The sequence below is a fragment of the Ochotona curzoniae genome, unplaced genomic scaffold (genome assembly GCF_017591425.1).
Source record: "Ochotona curzoniae isolate NIBS_2020 unplaced genomic scaffold, NIBS_Ocur_1.0 scaffold_2453, whole genome shotgun sequence".
NCBI classification, from domain to species: domain Eukaryota; kingdom Metazoa; phylum Chordata; class Mammalia; order Lagomorpha; family Ochotonidae; genus Ochotona; species Ochotona curzoniae.
In genome coordinates this window covers 16,988,176-17,004,462 of record NW_024467094.1, presented here as the reverse complement: position 1 = coordinate 17,004,462, position 16,287 = coordinate 16,988,176, and the positions used below count along the sequence as shown (strand labels likewise).

Here is a 16,287-nt window from a genome sequence, read left to right as displayed (position 1 = left end):
GCCCTGGGATTTCCCTTACCCCGTCCCAAAGTCCTTTCCCCTCCCCACTGAGTTTTCCTATATTATTACTATAGTATAGCTAGTTCTTCATACGTTTCTACCATAGTCTTTTTCACATAAGCTCTGCTTTTAGTTTCAAGTATTTCCTGTCCTGCTTGATTAGCTGAGTGACTGCCTTTCTGTCTTCACTGATAAATTTAGGGACTCTGTTTGTTGTACTTCTGTTTTTTCCTTTCATGATCCCCTAACGCTGATGCCATTGCTTTGCCCAAATGATGAATCAGGAAACTCCTGCCCAGTTGAATCAAGCCCTTGAATTCACTGAAACTCTGAAGGTACTGGTTATAATTAAGCATCAGAAAACGGTATCTGTGTCTGTTGTGCATTGTCTCAATTGCTGAGAACCAGGTTGTATATCATCGTTGATATTCTGCTTCTCTCAGATTTCCAGTTTTTCAAGACAACGATGGAGTCTGGGAGCATCTGCCCTGGCATTGGAGAGTACTATGAAACTCTTGCTCTGGATTTCCTCTTCCCAAATTTTCTCTGTGGAGGAGAAATGATGGCTCCTGATATAATGAGGCACAGTGATTTGGTGGGGTAGGGATGATTTCATCGTAGTCATGGGTAAGACTGAGCTCTTTTGTCTAGCATGTGCTATCAATTCTGAAGTTTAGAGACTAGCACATTACATAAATGATGTGAAACTGATCATGAACATATGAGTGTGTGTGCCTGGAAAAGTTTGACCACATAAAACTCAAGCTAATGGAAATACAGAGATGGTAGAAGATTTATCCAAAGAGAAAAAAATAAGGCAGGAATGCAAAAGTGACATCCTACATATTTATTAAAGGGAAATTTCACACTTGGCTCTGAGGCTCCTTGTGGTCAAAGCACAAAGCAGTAGAGTCTATGGCATGATTAGCACTAGAAAACTCATACCACCTCCTTCAACCTTATAGCCTTTACCTTGGTGCTTACATCTGAATTCATTTCTCCCATGAACATTCACATTGAAGATGTAATATGTGGACAGCAAACAACATCATTCATATCTCACTCTGTCTTTCCACAGGATTTGCAAGAACATTTTTAAAGATTTATTTTATTTTTATTGGAAAGGCAAATAAAGAAGGAGAAGGAGAGACACAGGGAAAGATCTTGTGTCCACTGGTTCACTCCCCAAGTGGCCATAATGGCCAGACCTTAACCAATCCAAAGCCAGGAGCCAGGAGCTTCTTCCAGCTTTCTCATATGGGTGCAGAGTCTGAAGGTTTTAAGCCATCCTCTACTGCTTTCCCAGGTCATATCCAGGGAACTGGATGAGAAGCAGAGCAGCCAGGACAAGAACCAGTGCCCATTTGGGATCCTGGTACATGTAAGGAAAGGATTCAGCCACTGAGCCATCACACAGGGCCCAACACCATTTTGGAAGACAAGCTTGTCAATGGATGTTAACATATGTAGGAAGTCATTTTTGCATTCCTGCCTTAATTTTTCTCTTTGGGTAAGTTTTCTGCCAACTCTAGATCTTGATTATCTTGAGTTTTATATGGTCAAATATTTTCATTGCGCACACACAATCATATTTGCACATTCAAGGTGACAAGTACTACTCTCAAGCATTTTACTCAGGATTGCCAAATCCCAGCCACACATCTATATACAACCAATGAATCATTTATCAAGCACCTCTGGGAATAAGAAATGTTCTGAGCAGCAAGGGAGATGGCTTTGTCTCATACCCAAAGGACTTTATATTCTCTTGAGTGATAGTAAGAGAAATAAAACATGTGCATAAGTATGGAAATTAATGATTTTCAAAAATGCAAAAAAGGACCACAACAAGCCTGGGGAGGAAGGATTGGTTGTGTTAGGCTGGAAAATGAAGCAGAGTGGTCATGAGCTGGTGGCTTGTAGGCTGAAGAAGAGCCAATGGTCCAGTTTAGAGTCAGTAGCTGGCCCCAGAATGCTGCACATTTTCTCCCTTAATGATCCCCTCTGCCTCCTACCATCATGTGACAGACCCTCATTCTTCTTTTCTCTGAAGAAAATCAGTCACCAACCCTTTCTTTTGCCAGAGGTGGGAATAAATGATAACAGTGCAAGGTGTGGTCCTTTGGGCCAGACTTTGATGGACACACAACTCTGATGAAGTGGGATACTAAGGTTCTTTTAGTGTACTGCTGATTTCTGCTTCTCAATGGCCTTTGCATCTTCCCCAATAGGTGACTGCTCATTCTTCCCTGAATAAAGTTGAGAGCACAGATTTTTTTTTCTTTTCACAATAGCACAGCACAGAGACAGGTGCTCTAATCAGACTGAGGTGGCTGTATAACCTTAGGAAACTTTCTTAGCTTCTCTGTGCTCCCCTACCACCGCCGCCATGCATACAGGGTAGTTAGTAGGAATATGTAACCTAAGGAGTTCTTATGGAATAAATATGTTACTGTACAGCTTTGTGTGCAGTCTGTACCCAAAGCAGGCAGTGATATGAGCAGACAGGCACAAAAATTCTAGAGCTGAATGGCCAAAATCCTATACCTGAACCTGTCCCTCCTGAAAGTATGATTAGTGAACAGGACCAGATGCCTTCAAATCTCTAAAGACAATGGTAGAGAGACATTTCACTTCAAGTTTCTCCAGGATTTGAAGAACAGTGAGGCGAAGCTAGTATGATGTTTAAGTCCAGACATTCAGAATGGTTTTGTCAGAGTGCAATTATAGCCAAGAAGACAGGGATCAAGATCTGGGATACAAATGTGTCTGAGGAGGTCATAGAATTAAGTAGTTGAATGGGAAGGTCATCTAAGGTCATAATGCGAAGATAGAGCAGAAAGAACATGCAATGCCAGCCACTTGGGAAGCATCTGGTGAGAGCCAATTCAAGGTAGCAGCTGTTTACTTGGTAAGTACTGCTTTTCGCTGAGTCCAGTCATAGCTTGGCCCCCTGAGGATTTATTGGCATGCATGAACACAGACAGGTTGCTGTGACTGGCTCTGCAAATAGTGAATTGCCTAGCCCTAGAGAGCACCCCAGCATTGAAATCTATCTAGGGATCATCATCCTGGTAATGTTTACTGTACATCATATCCAATCATACATCTGGTCATACATTGTCATCCTGAATAACTGCCTCTGGCAGAAGTGGCTTGGCTTTGGTACATGCCAAAGCAGAAGTACCAGGTCACCTCTTGGACAAACATTTTTTCAGAAAGCGGCTACATGATCTCATGTGCTCCAATATCAGAAACCTTGCACAGTGGCTTGTTGGAATCACTATGGGGGTGGGGGGAAAGCAGAATATAACAGGTTTCAGGAGCTGAGGCGCCAAGCCAGGCATCTGACCAGCCTAGTATGCTCAAATCCAATCGGCCTGACTCACATCCTAGATACCTGACCCACAAGAAGGAGTTGACCATTATTTCTCTGTGTCATTGGGGATTCTCCTGTGACAGCCACCACACCACACCACACTTGCCCATCCTTGCACATCCATCCCCCTCATCTTCACTCCCTCCTCTAATTCTTTGACAGTTATCGCTCTCTAACATCCTGTTAGGATCTGAACATTTGTGTTCCTCTAAGGTCCCATTCTGGAATCTAACACCCAGGGTGATATTAGGAAATGGGGCCTTTTGGTGATTAGTTCATGGAGTGGAATCCTCATGCATAACATTAGTGCCGTTTACAAAGTCCCTTGCTGTATATGAGGACACAGTAAGAAGACAGCAGTCTATGAGCCAGGAAGTGGGCCCTCAGCTGCCATTGGCTGAGCTATGGGTGAAGTCCAAACACTAGATCTGGATCTGCTGGCACTTTAATCTTGAGCTTCTTAGCTTCTGGAACTGTCAGAAGGACATGTCCTTTCTTTAAATGCTACCTAGTTAATGATGTTTCATTGTGACATCCTAAACAGTTAAGATATAACTTGTGTGTGTATGTTTGAGATATATATATAAATATATATATATGCCCAACTCCCTCAAATTAGAATGTAATCTCAACTGATGTGCCCAGTGGTTGAAGAAGGAAGGAAAGGAAGGCTGAAAAGGAAAGAAAGGAGGAAACGGGAAAGAAAGGGAAGGAGAGAGAGAAGGAGAAGGCAAAAGAAGGAACTACATAAAAAGCTCTGAGTTAAGCATGAACTCTGTTAGGTCTGAGAATGCAGGGAACAGATTCACCTACAAAGAAGAGAGAGCAGAAAGAACTAAAAGGAAAGTCAAGATATTTATCATATATACTGGGATTCAGGCAGAATTCTTGCTCCAATGGACACGTTTTGTAGAAATCAAAGCATGAGACTTTGAAGAAAAGCTGTGTTTCCAGAGGCTGACAAAACAAAACAAAAAAACCCCGATTCACACCTGAGACTCCATGGTCCTAGCTCCATACTGGCTTAGGAAGCAGCCTGTTGATGTCTCCAGGGCCCGTGGGTGTGCCAGGCTCAGTTTCACTAGCCCTGTGCCAATGATTCCCCTAAGCCACTCAAAAAAAAAAAAAAAGAGCTGTCAGGCAGACCAGATCCCCTTTTCTAAAGAGCCATTAGATGGTTTGTATCAGGTGCTGGAAATGGCCTGAATTGAGCTGAAAGTAAGCTCATTCCACATTAAAAATGCCTCATGATTGTTGAAAACTCAAGGATACAATAACATTGAAGAAAAACCTACAGCACATTCCTGAGCATCTCTTTCCTCCTCCACTGCCACAAAGTAAACAGACAGGCAGGCAAATCGGCAGATAAACTCAGCCCCACCCCCATCTGGATGCCAGCCTAAGCACACGCTGCCACGCTCAGCAGAGCCAGGTGCTGGGTTTGTGTTAATTGGATGAACAGTCTCATTCGCTTGATGGCTTTGATTTGTGCTTTGGGGTGCTTCATCAAGATTTCTAAACACAAATTTATCTCTTCTAATTCATGCATCACTACTGAATATTATGACACATGACATCTCACTCTGGGGAGTTGGAGCAGGCTGTGGCAAGCCGACATGGCTTAGGCTTTCTGCTTCTTTCCTTCCAGCAGTATTCCTGGAGACCAGACTTTGTGCACAAACACTTGCTCTAGGGTTTCCATCTGCACAGTTATCTTGTCCCATGTCTCTCCCCTACTGCTCCTTCCTGCTTTCCTGACTTCCTTTTCCCTCTCCAATTATTCATGTATCTGTATCTTTCTCTCCAAGTCCCCATCTCTCTAGTTCTTTGGTTTCTCTCATACTTTTCTGCTTCATTTTCTTCCTTCCTGTGTTAATGAAACGTGCATCTTCTCTCCCCACCGTGTCTCCTGTCTGCTCCTTGGAGCCCCATTTTCCTCTCCAGGGCTGACACGTTCTGCCGTCACCTCTCCCCATCTGCCTCTTTTTGTCTCCCTCCTGTGCACATTATGATATTTCCTTGGCCCAGCGCTCTTCTTTCTGACTGAGAAACTTCGTCTTCCTTCTCTGCTGCAAGCTCTGAGCAGTGTTCCCAAAGGCCAAGAGCACAAACTCAGAGCAGAAAAAAGCACACCGACGTCCTAGCTCACGCCCATGCAGCCCTCTGTCTGCCATCAAACAGAACCAGGAAAGCACAAACTCATACCTCAGCAAATTACCTTGGTCAGAAGCTCTGAGTAGCAATTAGCATTTATCAGAATAAAAGATCCATGGGATGACTGAATGAATCCATCAGTAACACTGTACACAGAGCCAGTCTTCGCATTAGCATGAATATTTGTTTGCTAATGATCAATCATAGACCAAAAAAATTAGACATAAATCTCAAGTAATGATTACAACAATTACAAGATAAATCTATAACATATATACATCGAGGCAGAGAGAAGCCATAACACCACCTAACTAACCTATTCCCCAAATCATTTTTGCATCCTTGTCTAGTTTCATTTTCAAGATACCTTCAGGGGTTTCATCGTTAAAGTACACATTCTGGGTCAGTCACATCCACTGTTTGATTCCCCAACATCTCAGAGCGCCAAGCCTCTGCACTTGTTCTTACTTCTGCCAGTAGTATCCATCACTGTCATCTCTTTCTAGTCTCTTCAAAACCCAGCTCAAGTATCATCTCTGCTCTAAAAGTTGCCATGACCTATGCAGCCGATTTTCTCATTCATTCATCTGTTGGTGTGCTGGATGATGTGTCAGGGCTGTGACTCTGAGCGAAAGAGATGGGCCACCTAGCATGGAACTCACCTATGTCTGTTTGTCCTGCAGCATGCACCCAATACTTCGCTTGCTTCTGGACCAGCCTCCATAATGTCCATACTATAAAGGGACTCCATACTTGAAATCCCTATGTATTGTAGGCATCAACAAAATGATTGGCTGTATACAACCTAATGAATAAGGAAACTGTGGCTCAGGAGATTAAATGGCAGCCAACTCTGAAGCTCAGGGTTCCCATCCTCTAATCAGTGGCCTGCCCTGAAATCCTTTGTATATGAGGGTCACCTTTTTCCTTACTTCATACTTGCAGTTCAAGTCAAGCATTGGCAAGACCACCGAGGAAGCCCAACCAGTAACAGGAAAACAAAAGCAAAAAAAATTTTTTATTTAAAAAATAATGATCCTGGCACCACTTTCCAGCATCATTTGGATCTTGGGCTCTTGTGTGTATGTAAGTCTGTTTTTCACATAACATTTAAAGTAAAAAAAAAAAAAAAATCACGCAGAATCTGAGTTGAGTCTAGTTTTAGTTTCACATTATGCAGTTTAGCTAGTGTTCCTTTTATTTCTAATATAAATACTACCTGGACATTCTCAAGTGCAATAATGATAATCATGTTTGAGTATCAAACAGTTGTTAAGTATAATGTTAGTTCTAATTTTAACAGAATTTCTGGGAGTGGGTTTTTAGTTTAACAGTCAAGATGCTGGATATGATGCCAGCATCCCTGGCTTTGTCCTGACTCCAGCTTTCTGCGCAGTGCAGACCCTGGGAGACAGCAGTCAGAACTCAACCACCTGGGTTCCTGCCACCCACGTGGGACACCTTATCTGAGTTCACAGCTCATCAGTCTAGCCTTGGCTCCACTCTTCATTGCAGGTATTTGGGAGTGAATCAACCAATAGATGGATGATCTCTCTGGGCATGTTTCTGTCTCTAATTCTGCCAAATAAAAATAAACTAAAAGTTAATTGTATCCATAAACAAGCAAGAAGCAACAAGTAGTGAAATGAGTTGTCCAGCGACTCATGGTAGCCAAGTGTAGGATTTAGAGTATGATTCAGGGGAGTTCTTCCCTAGGTTTTCTACTCTGTGGTATCCCTGTACACACAGCATTTTGTTGGAAGCTCTGAGTCTTTGAATTTGGCAAAGGTTTTCCCACAGTGTAAAGTGTACACACTGGTGCTCTAGAAGGAAGGCTTGGAAGTCCATCCTTTGACACAGTCATGATTTTCTGAACCAGCAGCAACAAAAATTGACAGCACAGGGGACTCCATCCGGCAACTGGAAAAGCCTTGGGGACCAGGGAGATTTTTACAGATGTCTTATCTTACAGAATTCTAGTATTCTATTAGCATTCTATTCTAAGATAACTCTGTTCTGTTGGAATTCTCCAACAAATTTTCTCCAGTAAATTTTCATGAGTTTCTGCCGTGTGCTTAACTCAGACCTCTTTTTTTTTTCTTTTCTTTTCTTTTTTTCTTTTTTTTTTTTTTTTTTTTTTTTAGCTTTGAAAGGGAAGAATTGGACTTGGAATTCACTCCCACAGAAGTGGACTGCTGATCTTTGATACTTGGAAAACAGCAAAAAAGTCAGTTTTCCATTTCAAGTTAAACTTGAGCCAGTACCTAGGCTATATTTATGAGAGCAATCTATCAATGCATGCATCATTAAATGCACTCACTCCCCTGAAAACACACAAGGTATTTCTGTATTTGCACTCCAGGAACTTATATGGACATCACCTAGGTTTAAATCTACTCTGAATGGATGTGTATGCAGTGGACAATGAGAATGGATGCGAAGGGAGTTTGATGCTGGGATTCCATGTCAATATTTGAGTTCACCCAGGAAATAAACAAAGGTTTGCTTACAGGTGTTTTTGCAGAAAGTGCTCTTGGGTGTAGTACCTAAGAAGGAGAAAAGCAAGCAGTGTGAGGCACAGAGAGAAGTTGAACTGCAATATAAACTTCAGTTTTTCCATGAGGTGTTATGGAGTGGAAATAGCCCTATAGAGATGATCCTAATCAAAGGGAAGGGCAGAGCCTTTGGACCCCAATATCGGATAATCATTCGGTGGGACAGGTGAAAATATTTCCTTAGCAAGAACAATGAGTACCTAAGACATAAAGGGATATCTGGGCAATGCACGGAAGTTCTCCATACTTCCTCTCTAACACAGAGAAGTACATTGTAGTATTATAGAATCAAGTCCCTGCTTATCTCTAACTGCTCCTAGAGAACCCAGTGCAATGTGGACCTAAGTGGATATAAATTAGTTTATGTAACTGAGATGAACTACAGTGGGTTTTTCAGATGATCTTTCACTCCTTACCTTACAGGCAAGGAACCCAGAGAGACTAAACATGTTTTCAAATATGTGCTTGGTAGAGGCACAGCCAAGGGTTAAAATATCTTGTGTTGTTTCCACTGTAACAGCACATACTCACTGATTCTGCCCTTTCTTGGAGGTAACGGAAGTCCACAAAGTACCAGTGAACTGATTTGTATGGTTTGATGAACATGTTTCACCAATGAGTCCATTACTGTTATTGTTGACTTACTTGCCTCTGTGGATGAGGCTGGAATTTCATAGTCCCTAAAGGCTCACCCAGTGTCATCTGACAAATGTCATTATTTTATCCTAGACTTTCTACTGAGTCAACTGAATGTCAGCATTTCCCAAACTTTTGCATGAACACAGTGTAACATATTTGAAACAAAAGGAAAAATGTGAGAAGTGGTCTTATAATTCCTTCCCTACACCCTTCCAGCACCATCATTGGAATGAGGTGTGTCCCTTCCTCAGTGCACAGTCCACACACATGACGTACTCACCCTTCACCAATGGGTCTGGGCCCCTCTGGATGTCAGCAACACCCCCTGCCTTCCCAGGCAAGGGCCAGTGGAGAATGTGAGGTCACGCAGTGTGCCTTACACCTGAGAAGTTTTCACAGGTCACAGTCTATCTGACTAGCTAGAGCCCAGCTTCAGGGAAGCAGTCCCATGAAGTGCTGTGCCTAGCCTTAATGTAGAAAAGACTGAGACTTCACTGCCATAAAAATCTAGGCTCTAATTTGGGGTGCAAAAAGCCATCCCTCTTATCATAAAGGAGATTATAAAATCATTCAGGACATAGCAGTCCTGAAGTGGGCAAATTGGGACTTCCAGGAAGCTGCTCAATGGAACAAACTAGCTTTGCAGGTCAATGTGGGGCAGACCATTCAGTGTCCCATCTTTAGCCTCAGTATCATTATCCAGAAGATATGAATAATACCTACAAGACAAGATAGCTGTGAAGCTTGTGCTTTTACATTTTGTCTTTGTTTTTAAAAAAAACAAGCCATATGTGAATACTATGAGGAAGGAACATCTATCATTTGATCATCATCATCCAAAATCCTGCTGTACCACTTGAGATAATTGCATTTGCATTTTGGGGTTGAATCCTCAAGCATCTTTTACAAACACATAAATTCATCATTGTTTGGGTCAGATTGACAGGTCGAAAATATTAGATGCTTAAGCAGCAGCATGGCAGACAAAAGATTTAAGGAAGGCAGATGCACCAAGTCCTTTTCAGCATCATCAGGTTGGGAGACAGGCATTTGCCAGAAGCAGAGTAGAATATGGACCAAGATAGGCAGGTTAAGTCACTGCTTGAGATAGCTATTCACTCCCCCATGTTGGAGGGCCTGAGTTCAAGTCACAACACCACTATTAATTCTAGTTTCTAGAATCTGGGAAATATCAGGTGATATTTAAAGTGAATCGGATCCCTGCCACCCACATAGGAATTCTGGATTGAGTTCTCATCTCCTGGCTTCAACTTGGCCTCGCCTTGGCTTAGCAGTAGTTTGGGGGGTGAACCAGAGGGTGAGAGGATAGAAGATCTCTGTCTCTCATTCTCATTTTCTCTCTCTCTCCTTTATCTCTCTCTGTCTCCATTTTAAAAAATAAAAAAAAACCTAAAAGATTTTGTAACAAGAGTATATTCATGAATTTGGGTAAAGAGTCTACTGACTTTAAGATGGGATATTTGAAGCAAGTCCTGCAGCCTCTCTTCATTTTTTTCTTTTATGTGATCAAATAAAAACATTTGATTTTTGACAGAGACTTTGATATCAGCTGCCTTAAGTTTGGATCCTGGATCTGGGATTCACTATTTGTGTGATTTTTTTCCCAGTAAGTTTTATTTTTGCCCTCTTAGCTTCAGTTTTCTCATTTGTAAGATACTCTTGACAGTCTATATCAGGAGAATTCACCAGGAAAGAAGCACCCACTGCCCTCCCTCCAGAGGTTGACCCAAAGCAGATCTCCCAATCATTGCAAATTGTTAGCAAAGGAGGCAGCAGAAACCCACACAGTGGTGTCAACCATTTGTTATGAAATGAAATAGAAGTCAACAAAAACTTTCAAAAATACGTTGTAAATATTTGTCACTTGTATCTCTATAAACTGGTGGCTCTTTTATTAGATATAAAACATATGTGGCTATTTTAGTAGAAAAACTTATGAATCACTTTAGATGTTTCTTGCACAACAAAAAAAAAAGTAAGAGAAGGCTGAAGAGATTTTAGGGTCAATGTCAGGGTAACAGTGTTAACACTTCCGTGAAATGCTTCTCTCATTTTCTTATTCATTTTTCCAGCAAGAGTCATGTGACATGTACTGTTTGAGAAACATTTTGCTAATTGCATCAAAGACTATGGGATAGGTCTCAAACATCACCTCCACTCCAAGTCCTGTTATGGACAGTTAATGAATGGACATGACTTCGTGGAATCCCCCTGCCAGCTTGCAGTTATCATTGACCTGGATCCCATTGTACAAATGAAGAAATAGGTGTATGGTGATGGATTTGCCAAAGGTCACAGAGCTGACAGGGGAAGACATAAGAGTAAGTTTTAAGTTTGTGCTCTTTGCACCACAACATGCAGAAAATCCAGATGGAGCACCTTCTGTGCATGTGACCTCCAAAAACCTGCACCCACTTACCTACAGAGCTCAAATTGAACCAACCATGGTATGAGCATTTTCTAGTACATTTTGGTTTTCAAAAGCAGGTTGTTTCACTAATTTAGAAAGTGTTACAAGGCACTCAAGATACCTAGGAATTAAAAACACCAGTTGTGACATTTTTCAAATTTTTATTTCAAAATATTTACTTTTGATTGATAGTCCATAAATGCCCACTGCTTAGGTTGAGTGTAATTAATTGCTATGTTTTGACCATCCTTTGTGCAAACTCATCGTCTCTCAGCCTGGAAATCAGCCAATTGTGTGCCTGCTCCCCTCAAGAAGAAACCACTATATACTCTGTGTTCCAAAAACAAACAGAAATGAGAAACAGAAAGGCTGGGGCAGTATTATTCTTGCCCTGAGACATGTCTCTGGCTCTTGGAAGCATGGAACAGTACAGAACAGTAGAGAATGGGGTCAAGTGGACCTGAAAACCAACACCAGCTCCACTGGTACCAGCTTTGTGGTGTGGGACCAAGGCCTAATGACCCTCAGTTTTCCCATTTGTGAAGTAGTAGCCACAAAATATGCCCTATCAAACATTAAATAGGTACAAATTATTTGTGAATAATATGTCACTTTAAAGATACAAAGGATGGTCATCACTACTATTATTGCATGATTGATTATTACCACTATCTGCATGGATGGCGTGATGGTTTCCTTGCTATAGCTACAACCAAGAACACAAGTCAAGCCAAAGCTCAAAGCCAACTTCTCAGCCTTGGTATGAAATGTGGGTGTCTCATAGCCACTATGCCACAACACTCACCCCACATAAATTTTATTTATGAATCACATAAATCACACCATAAATTTTATTTTGCAAAACTCTAAGAGATGTATGATTGAATGATAGTACAAATAGATCAATGTGTATTAGGATGCTTCTGAAAGCAGATAGTTGCAATTTGACTTATCAATGAAAACTGAATCTTCCTTAGATAACCTTATATTTCATCATCAGTGAAATTTTCCACCAAATGACTTCACACATTCACACCTTGGTTTTTCTCCTAAATCCATGAGATTCTGTACTGGCTGCTATAGGATTCATTCACACAATCATGTTGCTATCTGACCCAGGACCAGCATTTCTGTTACTGTACTCTGTGAGCTGGTAGTGTGGGTGGTAAAAATATTCCTAGAAGCCATTCCAGATGCCAGAGAGGCTGACAATAACTTAACAAAGCACCAAAATGACAAGAATTTATGTAGATATATCCCATTACATCCAAAATAAGTGTATCAAAAATGTAGCCTTTCCTTAGGCCGTTGTCAAAACTGCCCACACAACTCAGCAAGTTCAACACAAGCAGAAGAAGTCAGAATGGAAAAAGATAATAGTCCTGACTGATTTTGTAAGTTTTGTCATTGCTAGGATTTTGGGGGGCTGTGTTCAAGTGAGAGATTGCCACAGGCATCTAAAATGATGTTTTGTGTGTATAACTACACACACACACACACGTATATTTATATTCACACATGCACTTGAGAGCACTTGAAAAAATCCACAGGTAAATTGAATTCAAACATAAGTTGAAGTGTAAAGGTAGTTTTGAAATGTATGCATATTTTAATAAGATGCAGTTTCAGTTAACTTTTTGGATACCCCTACTATGCATTAATTTCAATCTTTTGGCCCCAAAATAGATGTCTTCTAATTCCATTCTCTACAAACTTTTTGAAGGACTTTTGTTGAAGTGCAAGGTGGTAGTGCCCGGATAGACACCACAAATGAAATCCACATCTGTCTGTTATAGATGGGAATGACAGTCTGCTGTTGGGAGGACGAAACCATACAGTGCTTCTAATAGCACTTACCAGGATGCCTGGGCCTTAGTGAGGATCTGAAAGTGTCACTTATTATTATTAAATGTCAGCTCTCTAGCAGAGCAGCCTGGTTCTCTTACATTGTTACAAACTCTGCACCACTTCTACCCCATGGCCCCTTCCCTGTACCACTTCTACAGTACTTGTCACTCTCCTCAATATAGTGGGACGCATTTTGAAAGCTCTGACTTAGCACCGTTTGCTTCCCCAGCACCTGTCACAGAGCCTGTTGACTGCTAGAGGCACCAAAATGTTATTTTTTTTTTCTCTCTCTCTCTCCTTTTCCTGGGACTCAGTAAATGTAATATGCTTGCGACATGTTTTCTGACCATCGCTTGATTTATCTCCTTCTGACACCTGAGCATTTCCACTCAGCTCAGTCCTGGAAAGGGCATTAGCAATCTGCTGAAGATGCCCACACAGGTGAAATACTTTCTTCAGTGGGAGGGCCCCCTGCAGCATAATGCACTTTATCTACCAAAAAGATGGCCTCCAAAAGGCAGCAAAAGTCCATGGCTTGTGGGACCTTGTAAAATTGGTTAATCTTGGGCCTGGCACAGTAGCCTAGCAGCTAAAGTCATCACCTTGAACGTGCCGGATCCCATATGGGTGCTGATTTGTGTCCTGGCTGCCCTGCTTTCCTTCCAGCTCCCTGCTTGTGGCCTGGGAAAGCAGTGGAAGATGGCTCAACACATCAGGACCCTGTACCTTTGTGGGAGAGCTGGAAGAAGCTCCTAGCTCGTGGCTTCGGATCAGTTCAGCTCCAGCCATTGCAGCTACTTGGGGAGTGAATTATTGGACAGATGATCTTTCTGTATCTCCTTCTCTCTGTATATCTGACTTTCCAATATAAATAAATAAATCTTTTTTTAAAAAAAAAAAGCAAGTAATTAATCTTTCATCAGTCAGCTTTGGAAATAGTGCTGCAGTGGGAGGCAAGTGTATAAAGGAAAACGTTATTATTTTTTTTAGTGCATCCGTAGAGCTGCACTATTCTTCCCTTCCCACCATGGGGCTCTCTCCCAAATTCCCCACAAGTACCTTGAAGTACCCATTAGCTGGTAAGCTATGAAATTTACGTCGGTAAATCAGTCTTCTCCATCCAAGAGGCCCATTTCCCAAAGATGCCTAATTATCAACCCTTTGCAAAATTAGTGTGTATCACAGTATGAAAGCACTTGAGGTGATACACACTACTGTATTTGCTGACACACTGCATGTACTTCCTGCTTCGCACCAGTTCAGACTGCTCATCAAAGATGATTCTCAGCTATTTTTACCCTGGTTTTCTGCTGGGCCTGAGTGGCGTCTTGCCACTATTAGTCTCCTGCTTTCACACTCAATACAGCGAAGTGACCCAGAGCTTGAGACACATACATGACAGGGTGGCCTGGGACTAGGATTCCCAGCAACTGCTGGCATCAAGTAATGAAGATTTCCTTTCACAGCAGCAAAATGGAAAAAATTCAGGAAAGGGGAGTGGATATTCATAAAATGACATTAACTCAATGTAAAGGGCCATTCTTTATTATAAGAGTAAAACCTTTTTAAAATTAGATATATTCTAAAAGTGTTACTTTTATGTGAAATGATGGTGTTAGCAGATAGTAAGCTTTTAAAGTGCAAAATATAAAGTTGGTCTCCAGTGCTTTCTTCCACGTTGTATTGCTGCCATTTTATTGAGGCCTGAACATTTGAAAGTCTTGAAATGTCTACTTGAACTTGAAATTGATGGATACCCTTCACTCTATCTGCATAATCCCAGATAAGTAGAAACGAGAGAAAAGGTCTGAGAAATTACCCAGTGTTCTGAGTGCCTGTCCATTTTCAGAATTAGTGTTCAGTGCCTCACCTTCCATTTCATGGTCACATCTGTGGGCCTTGAACCTTCTATTGACTCAGACAAGTCCCTCATAGCCTGGCACTCTGCCTAACCTACAATACAGGTATGTGTTATAAGTGGGGAGAACTCACACGCTTGAGTCTAAGCCCAGCTTCATTTCTTTTCTTTTCCTTTCTTTTCTTTTCTTTTCTTTTCTTTTCCTTTCTTTTCTTTTCTTTTCTTTTCTTTTCTTTTCTTTTCCTTTCTTTTCTTTTCTTTTTTTAAGATTTGTTTGTTTGTATTGGAAAGTGAGGTATACAGAGAGAAGGAAAGACACTGAGGAAGATCTTCTGTCTATTGATTTACCACCCAAGTGGCAGCAATGGTCAGAGCTGCGCTGATCCGAAACCAGGGAACCTGGAGCCTCTTCTGGGTCTTCCATGCGGGTGCAGGGTCCCAAGGCTTTGAGCTGTGCTGGACTGCTTCCCAGGCCATAACCAGGGAGCTAGATGGGAAGCAGGGCTGCCGGGATTAGAACTGACGCCCATATGGGATCCTGGCGTGTTCAAGGTGATGACCTTAGCTGCTAGGTAACCACGCCGGCTCCCAGCATTATTTCTTAATGTCCGACTGTGAAATCTTGTCACGCTCCTTCTTCTCTATCACCCAGTTTCTACTGGGAACGTTTCTCCCAGTGATAGCCTTACAGCAGCCTTGAGTGAACATATAGAGATCTGTGCTTCTTGGCAAAGCAGCAGGTTGAGGTTCCAGTTCAGGGGGGATCCCATGCAGCCCTGTGTACTTTCTTCCAAATCAATCTTCTGTCGTTTCATCTTCCTGAGTGCCTGGCCTGTGCTAGAGTAATCATCCTCTCTAGCATCTGCAATTAGGAATTTCTCAGAAAAGGGTAGTTGGAAAGGACTTTTTCTAACCATTGGACCATTGCCTATTTAATTTCACGCGCAAGAATATGAGGACCTTAGTAACGCTTCCAACAATCACACATGACTAGAGCTAACATCCTTGGTTCATGAACTGATGTTATTAAAACATAATTGGTAAATGTAGATGTGTTAATGTGTCAAAGGCTTTGTCTCAGCACTGCAACGAAGGCAGACCTGAATTTAAATCCTGGTTTATCCACATAATGGAGTTGGCTTGGGAAGATTACTTAATTTTAAACCTCAGTTTCCTCACTTATAAAATGGGATTATGATACATACATAACCGAGACAATGAAAGGATTAAATTGTGTGTGTGTGTGTGTTAGTTTTGAGGACTGCTATAATAAAATCCCGTAGACTGGTAGATTAAACTATAGAAATTTGTTTTCTTTCGGCTCAGGCTGTCTTTGAGGTGCCAGCAGGGTTCACTGACTCCGTGATCTTTTGTCCTTAATGTGCACACAGCTCTTTCCTCCTGCCTCTACACACAGCTTTCC

General features: G+C 41.7%; 1 protein-coding gene across 1 annotated transcript in view; it reads left to right on the top strand.

The window, feature by feature from the left end:
• The window catches only part of ASIC2 (acid sensing ion channel subunit 2), an 894,111-nt gene that overhangs the window by 277,067 nt on the left and 600,757 nt on the right, over positions 1-16,287 (top strand). The window lies entirely within an intron of this gene.